Consider the following 14,228-nt stretch of genomic DNA (forward strand, 5'->3'; position numbering starts at 1 on the left):
AAATTTCTCTAAGTTTCAACAAGCTAAGCCCAGAGAGGGTTAAAAAAATCTTTTGTCTTTAATTTTTTTTTCTTTGGTCTTTCCTCAATTCATTGCATAGTGTGATGTCATGGTTACGTTTTGCCCAAAACTTGACACTCCCAAGAGGGTGGCTTAACTTCCCATAGAACAAGAAAGCGGCAGGATCCACTAGGACCTCACCTATTCCCTCTTCCTTTTGGAGAATATTGCTTGTTAGCCTGTGGCCATTCACCCATAAGCTGTTGATTAAATAAAGATGGCAGAGTTGACTTTTGCCTCTTAATGCAAGAGCTGTCGGTGTGCTGTAACATTAGCTAACAAAGCATTGCTTTAGTGTATGCTTTAGTTTCCTGTTGTTGCTGTAACAAGCAATGAATTAAGACACAAATGTATTCCTCTTATAGTTCTGGAGGTTAGAAGTACAACATGAGTCTGTGGGGCTAAAATCAAAGTGTTTACGTGGCTTTTTCCTCCATGGAAAATTTTAGGGAGAATCCTTTCCTTGTCCTTTATTTCCTTGTCATTATTCCAGTGGCTACAGGCATTCCTTGGCCCATGTGACATCAGTCCAATCTCTGCTTTTGCCACATAACCTTCCATTCTCTAGTCAAATCTCCCTCTGCCTCTCCGCTAAGTACCCTTGTGATACTGAGCACACCTAGATCTCCATAATAATCTCCTCAAGATCCTTAATTTATTCACATCTGCAAAATCCCTTTTACCGTGTAAGGTAACATAGTCACAGTCTTGAGGATTTGGACATGGACATCTTTGGGAGGCTATTAGTCAGTGCAGAGTATATGCTTTGGAGGAAGATGGATCTGGAGGTAAATTCTAACTTTGCCAGTTATCAGCCACATATCCTTGGGAAAGTTATTAACCCTCTCAGTTTCTCACCCATAAAATGAGATGCCACTACCAGCTTCACAGATAATGTATGAAAAGCAACAGGCTTTACCAAGCAGGTGTTCCACAAATTTAATCCCACCCAACCTTCAAGAAGTAAGTGTAGGAAGAACAGAACATATCACACATCTGACTGGGCCAAGTTACTGGTCAATAGAAATGGCTAGTCTTTTATTTCTTTTTCTTCCTTCAGTGGATTTCATAGTTAGAGAAGTAGCAATGCACATGGGGAGTTTAGGACATTCTCATATTATTAATATTGTTATGAACTGGGGCATTTTCTCATTGCAGCACCCCATATTAGATCACATGTACAAATGATTTTTGACAGACCCTTCTGCTACCCGGCTGTCTTGTGTCATACAATGCCAATGGGACTGAAAATCCTATGACTGATTCTGCCCCTTGTTGAGAACGATAGCAGTTTGAATTTGATTTGTCCATCTTCTGGGATGACAGTCCACGTTCTCTTTCAGCACCGCTGAGTAGACAATGGGCACCACTTGTATTCTTTACAGCTCATTCACCTATTATGATGATGATGTCATTATTCACATTATTGCTCTCATTATTATTATTATTATTATTCGATGACCTCTGTCCTGGGGTGGAACTCCCCGTGACAGAAGGGAGCTTCATTTATCGGACTGCTTTGTGCTGCACAATTCCCCTGCCATTCTGAGTTTATATTGAGACGGGCTGCTTTTGGAACAAAGGCAGCCTGATCACAATTTGTCAGTGTACTTGGTAGCTATATATCACCAAAGCTCTCTGCCAGTCCTTCTGGGACCCAATTATTTATGGAGCTGACAATATGGGCTAACTTGTCTTGTTATGAATGCCACTATTACAATAAAAACCTTGCTGTCTTGAATGGTAAGTCAACAGGCGTTCTGGTTGGTCAGAAATTCCATTAACTAAGAGTTAATTCACATTGCCCCGGGTGATCGCTTGATGCCCCAGGTGAGTTGATGAGATCCCTGGGGAAAGTTCTATTTCAATATTCTTTTCTGTCCAGACTTGGGAAATCTGTTGATAACTGTAGTTTCTGTGGCTTCTGTGTAACACAGGTTCAGTTCTTAAGGGTTGGGAAACAGTGTTCATTCTGAGCCTGCTATCGACAGAGGAGTTTACCAAGTACTGTGCAGAGTGGAAATGAAATGAAAGACTTGACCTCTCCCTATAAAGTGCTCATAATTGAATGAGGGGAACGATCCAACTCAAATCTATACTTACCAACTCAGATGATGGAGAAATAAATATCAACAGAGTCCAGCTTGACTGCCTTGAGCCTGAAAATGGACTCGAATCCCATTCCGGGGAAGTAACTCCTTTATTCTCTGATATTCTTCACTAGCCCTTATGTCACACTGATTTTAAATCAAATCCCTCATCTCTGCTTTTAAGATACCCCAGAGGAGCACTGAAAAGAAAGGAAACTAATTAGACCTAAAAGAAATTCTCTTGGGGGAAAAAATGTCCCATGCTAGAAGATGAATTAAAAAAAAAATGAAACAATCATGATTTTATAGAAAATATAGAGTATTATTTTTAGGACACTAGATGGTACATGTGTGACATCAGAAGGATTGGAGGAACTCATTCGCAGTGATAGAACGTTTGAATTTGAATTTTCTGGCGTACTGATTGGCAGGGTCTAAGTACAACATCTGTAGTACAAATATAGAGCGTATTTACAGACACACCTTTTTCCTAAAGCAAATGCTTTAATTGTACACAGAATTGTTTTTGTCCCTTTTTCTTTTATTAATATAGTCTTTGAACTAGGCATAGTGCTTAAAAGATTAGATCGTATAGAGAAACATAACATATTGTATTTAAATATGCTAATCTCTTAGAGGAAATGAAGGATCTGAGCCTGCTCATTAAGAAATAAATTAATTCATCACCATTGCATTCATCATCAATCATCATCCAGTTGTGTCCAGTTTTCAATTAAGTTTTTCCAAACTGCTTTGTGCCTTTACCAAAAGGACTGATTATCTCTGATGATGATTTTTTGTGGGTATTCGGATGTTGATGGCAGTTGAATTGGCATAAACATGCTGAATGTCTTTTTTATTCAAGTAGTTAAGCAGTAGCAGCTCAGTGCATACAAATACATTATGATGACAAGTTAAAAAATTCTTATTTTTTAAGATGTATTTAGGTGGCCAAACATCCAGCTTTCAGATTGACAGGGAATATTTCATATGTGCATACCTTAAAGTAATGCAAACTTTGAATGTTTATAATATATACATTGTTCTTTCATTCATGAATCACTCACTGAGCCAATATTTATGAAACGCCCATAAGTTTCTGGTACTGTAGTAGGCGCTAAATGTGCATCAATAAATGCAATTGACTTTATTCCTGCCTTGATGGAGCATCTAGTCTAGATGCTAGACAATGCATTATTAATTTTAATGACTATGCACCCTTAACCTAGTTTTTTTCTCAAGATAAACACCAAAAGTCATGATTACTTTATCAATGACCCTGTAGGTAGAGCCAAGCCTCCTTATTCTTGGAGTTAATGAACATTCCATGCTAGAGGAGAACAATTTCTGACTATCTCTTTAAGGTTTCCATGCAGAACGAGGATGTATGAAAATGACTCACCATGCCTGCCACTTATCTCTAGATTCCTATAACATGAAGATGATCACAATCTGCCATCGTGCTGTTAAAATGATGCATAACCCAACCAGCACTCTGAAATGATCGAGTATTATTGCAGCCTCTTACAAGTTGGGCACTGAGATAATTTGGCTAGTGTTGGAGAAAGAATGTTCCACAACCCCTGTGGCTCACCCTGCATTGAATAAATATGGCATGCTGCTGCTTTTGTTCTCCTTGTGTATGAAAGAGCAATTAATGTGTCAAAAAAGAAAAATCACAAAATGTGCATACTTTTTCCCCTATGAAAATTGCAAGACTATGTTCAATCTGCCTTAAAATTATTGTAAAACATTACAGGATGTTGTTATTTTTGAAATATTAGATAACTTGTAGTTGACATTACATTTCTTTTGGTGACTTTGTGATTTCTGTGTCCATTAACAATCCTATAGTGAGTTTATATATTTCTTTAAAAATGTCGTTGGGCTACCAATGTTTACATAGACATCCAGGTATATATTTTCTTTACTTAAATAGTTTAAATGAAATATTTTTTAAATGCAAACATTTGTAGATTTTAGTTAAGAGAAAGAACCATGCATAGGGCCAGCCTGCTACAATTCTTGCTTTCTAGTCCATTATTTTCCTAATATTCAAGTGCCTTCTTAGAAAGACTCATGAAATCATGGTAAAATGGGAATCCAATATTGGTTTCCTCCTGCTAGTATTTGGAGGGATGAAAGGGGAAAAAGGGAGTTCACAGTTTTTCTTTGTCCATTTTGTCTGCTAATGTAGCCCAAGCAACTCAATTAATTCAATATTCTGGACCATAGTATGTGCTCAATATATGTATGTGACTTGAATGAATAAATGAATTCATCCTCTTACTAATAAAACCTATTACTAGGGAGTCAAGAAGAAACTTAGTCCCTGACAAATGCTAAGCTAGTCAGTTAATTTTTCTTTATAAATTATATTAGGATGACTTTTACATTTTAAAAACAAAAAATGAATATTTTCATTTAAGGCTGTTGAATTATATGTTTGCTTTTCATCTCCCTTGCTAGATTGCAACCTCCAAGAGGCCTGTCCTGTTCACTCATGTATCCAGTGCCCAGGATAATCTGGCACGAATTACTTCTTCAGTTGTTATTTATCTAGTGGATTTTCCAGCAAGCAAAAAGATCTGGGGTGTATCTGGAAAATGCACACTTTAACAAATATTAGATAGCGAGTGTGCCTCTACATAATATTATGTGGAATATTTTAAAGAAGATTACACGTTGCCTGAAATCTTGAACAGAGTATAGACAGGGATGGTGTGGCCCATTCTTCTTTCTGTGCTCTGATCTTCCTAAACTCTCTCTCCATATTTTAATACCCTAGCAACATTGACCTGATTCCCAGTGCCCAGCACAGATCACATGGTCTCTCCATGCCTTATTTGTCAGCTTTCTTCTCTGGGAATAACCTGTGCTGCTCTTCCTGATCCATTTTCTCCTGTTCTAGCTGTTTCTATTTATTTTTGAAGACTCAACTCAATCAATTCCTCTTTCAGAAAATCGTCCTTATCTCTCCCTCCAATGCTTCCCAGTCTGCAGTATCCTCATTTTTCTTCCATCTGTGATTATCTTTGTACTAATTGCATTGACTATGATGATCTGCTTGTATGCTATTCTCTTCCACTAGGCTTGTGAGTATCTTGAGGACAAGGATTGTTTTATTCACTGCCATATTCTCAGTGCTTGAAGGAGTGCATGGCACAAAGTGAAGGGAAGGATAGGAGGGATGGATGAAAGAATGAAAAGATAAAAGGAAGGAAGGATGGACAGGACAAGGAAAACACCCAGAGAAAACTCTTTAATGACTATTATAAAGTAAGTAATCTCCACTGGAGAATACACCATAAGTTAGAAAAGGGAGGGGAAAATACAGGGTTTTAAAAAGTTACTATGGGCCAGTGAGTCTTGATCTATATAAAAGACACCATCCACTTTTTTCTGCATACTCTACGGCCTACTCATTTCTCATCCTGTCTATTCCTCCTTTCCTCTCAGCAACCATCATCATAAAAGTTTGATGTATTTTAAAGGCCATTTAAATGGTTGAACTAGTGGTGAAATTTAATTTCTGCTTCTATTATATTAAGATTGTTACAAGCTTGCTTCTGTTCGTCCAGGAAAAAAAATTATTATGGGCAAATAAAAGAATTTTTGTTATGTGAAGAGCTTAAATATTCAAGCTTGGGGTCAAGTAAATTTAATGAGTGTATTATTTTGATTTCAAAGCACATATTAAGGGTGAGAACAGTGTTCTTGTCCTAGAATTGAGTGTTTATGAATTGACTTTTTCAAGATGTCATAATAATAGCTAATACTCACATAGTGCTTACTATGCTAGCAACTATTCTAAATGCTTTATTCATTTACTTCTCACAACAACCAACTAATCAATTATTTGTCTTTTGTAGTTGAGGAAACTAACATACAGAGAGGTTAATGTGTCCAAGGTTCTACATCTTATATGAAGCTTAGTTGAAATTCTAACCCACATAGTTTAGATTCAAGGCTAATCCTGTAAAACCTCTCACAAGATTTCAACCTAGAGCCTGGATAACACAAAAACTCATTCAATGTGATGACTGCAAGCACAATTATGTTCAATATAATAAGCCAATATCTTATGATTATAATTTCGTTTTCAAGAAAATGATGGAGTGAGCCTGGCCATTTAAGTACATTATTTAATGTAATCATCACAACAATCTTATGAGATTGGTGATAATGTTTTCCAAAACTCACTTCACAATAACTCAGGGGGCATCTGGTGGTTGAGTCAGGACTACAAACAGATATCCTTTGAGCCTCTCCTGGCTTTTCTCAGTAAATCTGCGAATTTAACATGTATTTTATTAAACCTCTCCTCCAGTCGAGATTATTAAACATTGCCAAATCTTTTATTCTTAGAAAGCAGATTGGGAGGACAGAGTAATAAAGGGGATCTTGAGGATCCCTGCCAAGTGGAGATCAATCAAAAAGGAAAAGCAATGGAATTGATGGCATTTCTAAAGCATTATTATTTTTTTCAATGGGGAAGTTTTATGAACATGCCAACATTTAGCAAGATGCCCATTGAGTACTATGAGACATACCAAGAGAGAAATCACTAGCTGACCATGGAGTGCTCTCCAACATTTCACTTTTCTGACTTCTGAGCATAGTTGGAAGGAAGTAGAGAAGTGTTTCTCCTAAAGTTGCTACCTAATGACCATGTTCATAACTACGTATGACAAATGCAAAAACCTAAATATTTGCAGCTAAAAAGCAAATGCTTTTCTTCTTCATTTTTTAGACGGAGTCTTGCTCTGTTGTCAGTTTGGAGTGCAGTGGGGCAATCTCGGTTCACTGCAAGCTCCGCCTCCTGGATTCATGCCATTCTCCTGCCTCAGCCTCCAGAGTAGCTGGGACTACAGGCACCCGCACCATGCCCGGCTAATTTTTGTATTTTTAGTAGAGACAGAGTTTCACCAAGTTGGCCAGGATGGTCTTGATCTCTTGACCTTGTGATCTACTCGCCTCAGCCTCCCAAAATGCTGGGATTACAGGCGTGAGCCACCGCACCCGACCTGCTTTTCTTCTTAAAAATGTACCTTAAACCCTTTGGTAATGGGCAGTTTTCCATGCTATGGGAGGTCAATAAATCCCTTTTGACTCTCTTTACGTTCAGCAGCTCCAAGTCAAAAGGAAAGACATGTCCATCCAGGCATTGCACACACATGCTTTTTCACATGCTCCATTTAGATGCCTAATAGTTAAGCCAGTGTGGTATGTGGGGCCCAGTTTTGAACCACTGATGGAGACTCTCATATACAACATTTGCTACTTTTTTGTTAGAGGAATAACCACTTTGGAAAAACAAGACAATAGGCATGCTTTCAAGCTGTTCTGATTTCTCGTGTGTATTTATGAACCACACATTGTGTTTTCTTTTTCTTCACAAGGAAACTTACATGGTATGAAGCAGAAATTTTATTATGAAATTTATTCACATTTACAATCTGAAAAAGTAAAGACTTGGAAAGCTGCATACCTGCACTTAGAATATCATTATAATGATCATCTCATGCACATACGTGGTTCAAATCTGCTTGTGAAATTATCTTGAGATTTATTATATGAAAGACTTTATTTAACAGTAACGTGAAAGGAGGTAGGAGAAAAATATTTTTTTCTCTCAAACTGGGAATTAAATTTCATCATTCAGTGTTATGGGTCCAAAACAGGGGTATAGTTTTAAAATAGTTCTACAATTTCTTAGCTGTTATATGGTGCTAAACCCAAAAGGATCCTCTTACCTGTAGTCTAGGATAAATAGATGTACATTCAGCATTTCTAGATACAGTAGTCCCCACGTATTCCTGGGGGATATATTCCAAGACTCTCAGTGGATACCTGAAACCTCAGATAGTGCTGAACCCTATATATGCTATGGCTTTCAACCTCATAACAGAGGCAGCTCCTAAGTGACTAATATGCAGGTAGTGTGTAAAGTATGGATTCATTGGACAAGGGGATGACTCACCTCTAGGGTAGGACAGAGCAGGACAGCAGGAGATTCTATCAGAATACTCAGAATAGTGCTCACTTTGATACTTCTAAATTGTTTATTTCTGGAATTTTTCATGTAGTATTTTTGGACCACAATTTACCATGGGTACCTGAAAGCATGGTAAGTGGAACCTCAGATAAGGGGGGCATTGCTGTGAATTCAAGTAAGTCCTGAAGTAATATGTCCTGGTTACCAGAGATTAGCTTGCCCACCCTTAAGAATATTTGGTGACTTAGACTACTTTGAGGTTTTATTTATTTTTGAATGAACTGGCCATCACAGTCAATGGATACACACACACACACACACACGTACACGCACACACACACACACAAATACACATAGCTGTGCCCTGAACAGTGCAGGGGTTAAGAGCACTGACTTCCTATACAGGTGAAAATCCCCACGTAAGTTTTGACTCCCCCCAAACTTAACTACTCATTGCCTATTGTGAACCAGAAACCTTACCAAGAACGGAAGCAGTTGAACGGAAGCACATATTTCATGTTATATATATTATATACTGTATTCTCACTATAAAGTAAGCTATAGAAAAAATGTTATTAAGAAAATTATAAGGAAGAGAATATATATTTACTGTTTATTAAATGGAAGTGGGTGATCATAAATGTCTTCATCCTCGTCATCTTCAAACGTTGAGTACACTCAGGAGGAGAAGGAAGAGGAGGGGTTGGTCTTGCTGTCTCAGGGGTGGAAGAGGGGGAGGAGGTGGAAGGGGAAACACGAGAGGCAGGCACATTCAGTGCCATTTTTATTGAAAAATAATTCCACGTGTAAGTGGACCTGTACAGTTCAAATCTGTGTTGTTCAAGGGTCAACTCTATATATTCCCTTTGGCTGTGATACAGCTTTAAATATATATATGTGTGTGTGTGTGTGTGTGTGTGTGTGTATAAATATATATCCAGATCATTTGGCTTTAAGAAAGAAGATGGAAGTCTTTCTGGTGTTTATTACATAATTAAATAAATATTTAACCTTCCCAGTTAATAAAAAAGACTGAAAAAACAAACAGAAAAACCTTTGTCACAATTAACATAATTATCAGATAGGTCAGAAACCCATTGCATTTTCTGATATTCATGTTTCCATTTTTAAATCTGCTTCTGTCTTTAAGGCAATAATATCTCCAAATTATATTTCTGCTACTGCTGTAGAAACTGTAACAAATTCAGTCCTATGTGAAATCAATAAAAGCTACATTCAGTTGGGTGAAATACAAGGGCAAGGTCTCTTTGTTCTTGAAATGAGACTGAAGGATGATTTTCTTCTGGAGATTAATATTTATGTTTATGTTGTCCAGACCAGAAACAACCTGCCAATAATGAATCGATTTAAAGCTAAATGATAAAGACTAAAAATTGGTCTGTTCTTGTGTGTTGAAGAACAGTGCCTTTCTTTTGTATGAAAATTGCATTTGTTGAAGTGATTTAACCAATGACAGATTTAGTCTGGAACATGTATTTTAAAACTTGTAAGCATTTCCATGGGCTGAAAATATTTATACTTTTATCATTTACTGGCAGGTCATGAGCCACACAGGTATTTATAGAATTGACAACACTTTTCCATTGCCTTGTTGAGTTATGCAAACTTGGCATGGATCTGGGCGTGTGAATGACAGAAATAGAGTCAAAACACAAAGGTTTCCAGATTTTCCATTACTGCAAAATACAATTTTTTTAAATTAAAATGAAACATCATTGGGACATTATTTCAACTGATAGTGAATAAAAATTTTTCACTCTGATAAATCAAGGACAGATGACATGATGTTTTTCAAAAACAATAGAAGACACTTAAACTAAAATTGGGAATTTTCCATAGGATTAAAATGCCTGCAAATGCAAATCTACGATCACATTCTATCTAGGCCTGTGTTATCTTTTTTCCATTGTTCATTTACTAAATGCGTGGCCTTGTGTAAGTGACTCAACTTCTCCATTCCCGAATTGCCTTATTTTTCCTGAATTTAAAAAATGGGAAAAATTAGAATCTAATTTTATATTTGCCCTTAGGGACAAGTGAATTACTACATATAAAGTAATTAGCAGAGTGTTGGGCACATAGAAAGTACTCAATAGATATAAGCTACTTTTATTAATTATTCCAATCCTGTTCCCCTTATAAAAGCATAAAAGTCATGCATATTGCCTTGTAATCTTTCTTTCATGGTTACTTATTGTGTGAGCCTGATTACATCGTAACTACCTTGATGGTAAAGCTTTTGTCATATTCTTCTTTGATATTGCTGATGAATTGGTAAAGACACAATTCGTTGTGTAATGGGGCAAGTTTGTGGATCCAAGATTGCATTAAGGATTCACCAACATGTACACTGAGTTTCCTGTGTCAGAAGGCACAGTGTAGAGAATGAAACAAACAAAAAAGAGTTCACGTATTCAGCAACCTGCCGTGTTGTGGCATGTTAAAATACCACTATGCTTTATGGAGCAGAATTTTGCAAGCTGTGTTCTATAGGATCCTGTGTCCCAAAAATATTAACAAGTCTCCACTCCAAGCCAAAAAATTCTATGGTCCAATAATATTGAGAAACCTATAATTAACCTATGTCAGGCTCCTGTAATTCAGGAATTTCCCAAGCCTTTAAATGCACTAGTGTGCGCTGAGATAATTCAAGAAGGGAAGGTAACAGTTTGTAAACCTGCCCCTGAAACCTTTTTAGCAGGGATCCTGTAGAGCATCTTGTGCTCAATATAGTGAACAGCAGGATTTGGGTAGCGCTGCTCTAAGTCTGTGACCGCGACTAGAGGCACAATATTGGGCTTCACTCGTGATTCGTTCCATAGTGCCGTGGTGTAGTGTTCCGCGCTAGGAGCTGGGAGGTTTCCCCAATTAAGTATTGAAAACCGAGAATGATTTACACGAAATGAAATAAAATCAAACCAACTCAAGAATGTCCCCCGAAGCCTGTCACTGCCATTCATTTGCATTTCAGTACATTTACTCTGCAAGCGAAAAGCAGGAAGCAACGTGAAACTGACAGGGATTTTGCTGCACATGTGCGGTCATGCAGCGGGTGTGGAAAATGGCAAAAGGTTTGAGCAGCGCTGGGCTTTTCAGGCGCGCTCTCTTCTTCTGAACGATTCCCTGGGCCCTGTATTTCACTAACTGCTTCTGTTGTCACTCTTGAGCGTGTCTGGGTACAGCTATAGCAAAGCATTTTAATTTTATGACTTTCAGATATCTTGTTAGTGGGCAAATGAAGTGATAGGACAAGTGGGTTTTGTCTAGTTGCTAAGGGATAAAAATAACAAATCCCTTTATTACTTTGCTGACAATCTATTTATAAATTTCTGGAGGGGATGCCTACAGAGGAAAATACGGATATATTTTGGATATACCTGAGAATTCTCAAGTAAAACTGTGTATTGATAGAATCTGCTTTACAAGACTTTGGTAGTGTGCACAAATATTGCTCCTACACGTAAAATAAGTTTCAAGCTTGGTTCTTTGATGGCTATGATAGAAATGACATTTGGCAAAGGCTATTTGCTCACCTCCTCTTTCGCCTTACTTATACCAAATGGCACAGGAGATTTCCAGATATTGTAGTGCTATCACCTTAACTACACAGGATGGTAAAAGTGGCATTTAAAAATAAGTATTTGCCTCAACCAGTGGTAATCTGTAATGGGAATGAGCCCTTAAAGTCTCCCTGTGAAAGCTGGGAAAGTTTTCTTTGTCATTGCTCCTAAGGAGCTCTGCTTGGTCTCCAAGTCAGAGAGCAGCTCTTCAGTGACCAGCACATCCAAGCCTTTGACGCCCTTGCCAGCAGTTGGGCCCTCATGCTGCTGTAAATGAAAATGGGATAGAAAAGTATAGTAGGTACTGGCATGTGAGTGAACCATTCCAGTCAGGCTGCCCTCACCCCGCACACTGAGAAACTGAAAGAGGGCAAAATGCACTCCCCTGATTACACACTTGGCCCTCTCAAGCGCTTTCCCAGAAGAAAATGACAATTTTAAAACTTGCCCAGACTTCCGGAAGTTTGAGTCCAAGTGGCTCATCTGGGCACCACTTGTCTCTGAAATATCGACATATTCATTGTTATTCTAAGGGAGTCTAATACCAAGGGAGAGAAGAGGAAGTGGTAAAACAGGGTGACCCGCTGTTTACATAATGCTATGGTATTTCCAACTTCTGCAAACCCACATTTTTTGTTTTTATGAACCAAGCATTGGCATTTGTTTTCATGCAGGTGTGATTCATAATATCCCAGCATTCTGAGTTTAAAAAGCAGTTTTGTAAACTCTCACACCATTGATGCTGTGGTAATTTGGCAGTCTGTTACAGCAGGAAAAATACCTTATATAGTAGCCCGAGTAGTTCCTTCCACCTTGTACAAAGAATGCCTTCCATCCTGCTACTGTTCTTCAGTGTTTGTGTTTTAAAAGGCCCCTCCTTGATGATGATGAAAAAATACCACACAGCTCCAAGACAGGGTAAATCAAAGTGAAACGAAGGTGGTTTGTTTGTTGATAAGTGTTTATTGATAAGCCCCTCATTTGGAGTGTGCCTGCTTCCTTCTGGCCAGGTAATAATGGTTTACATTTTTTAGTAGCTACATAAATTTGAAACTTTCCAACTTCTACCGTATTATTAGCTCATGAGGGGTATGGAAAGAATTTGTGTTCCAATAACCAAAGATGAGATGATAAAAGAACCCACAAATTTTCCACAACTGAAGGTCTTTTTTAGTCAGTAAGGACTTGTAGATGTGTATGTTCCCTCCAGATGTCTGGGGAAAACACAGCTTAGAGAGGAAGATACTTTTATATCTATATGAACACAAAAGACCTGTAATTGTTAATTATTTATTGCCATATTAAAGCCCTTCAACTACATAGTAGAATTACTGCTTAGAAATTAAAATAAAGGATTAAAAATTAATTGTCCAGTGTGTTTTGGAGGTGAACATTTTTATAATCCACGTTAAAAGTTTTATCAACAGGAATGCTTTTTTGTTGCTCATTTAATTTATCCTTTTGTCTCACCATTTGGAGATATGAGAGCAGCTAAGCAATATATAAATTAATTGAGCTCTGTAATGAAATAATAGTTTAATTAGTTATTTAGAACGTACAATGAGAAAGAAGAGAAAAATTCAGCAGAAAGCCTGACAGCATTTCTACTCTCATTTTGGATTGTTTTCCTATAGGAGCACACATCAAGTGATTTTGTGAACCCCATGACATTTCTCTTTTTTTTACTTTGAACATCATGGCTTAAATTGATATGATTTTACCTTTTGACATGTTTTCTCTTTCATTTCTTCTTCACTTTTTAATCATTTTATTTTAAAACAAAACACAGATACAAGTACACTGAAAACACAGATACAGAACATTGAACACTGAATAAAACAAATGTGCAACTTATTAAGTTATCATGAGGCAGGCACCCTTGCAACTGCTACCGGGTCAAGAAATAGGACTAGGCCAGCCCCTCACCACTCTTATTTAGGAGTTCCTTTCTAGCCCCCACCCTTCCCATTTCCCCAAAGTCACCACATTTTTATAGTTTATATGATCTCTTTCTTGGTCTTTATCACCCAGGACATATCCCTAGATCTCATGGTTTGCATTGGCCTGCCTGGGGCCTAGGTCTTTGTCTTAGTTCAGGTTGCTGTCATAGATTGTGTGGCTTCAATGAAAAAGCATTATTTTTCACTGTTCTGGAGGCTGCTGAGAAGTCCATGATCGGGTGCCAGCTAATCTGGTGCAGTCTGGTAAGGACTTGTTTCCTAGTTTGCAAAAGGCCATCTTCTCATTATATCTTCACATAATAGAGGGAGACCGAGAGAGAGAGAGGGAGAGCGCATGTAAGCTCTCCTGTCTCCTTACAAGGATATAAATCTTACAAATCCCTCTATGAGGTCTCCACCCTCATGATCTTATTATCTCCCAAAGTCCCTGTCTCCAAGTACCAGTGGGAACTGGGACTAGGGTTTCAACATATATTTTTGGGAGAATACAAACATTCAGTCCATAGCAGCCTTTTCTTCCCTTCCCTCCCTGCCCCCC

This window comes from Mandrillus leucophaeus, unplaced genomic scaffold, assembly GCF_000951045.1.
Source record: "Mandrillus leucophaeus isolate KB7577 unplaced genomic scaffold, Mleu.le_1.0 Scaffold115, whole genome shotgun sequence".
NCBI classification, from domain to species: Eukaryota; Metazoa; Chordata; class Mammalia; order Primates; family Cercopithecidae; genus Mandrillus; species Mandrillus leucophaeus.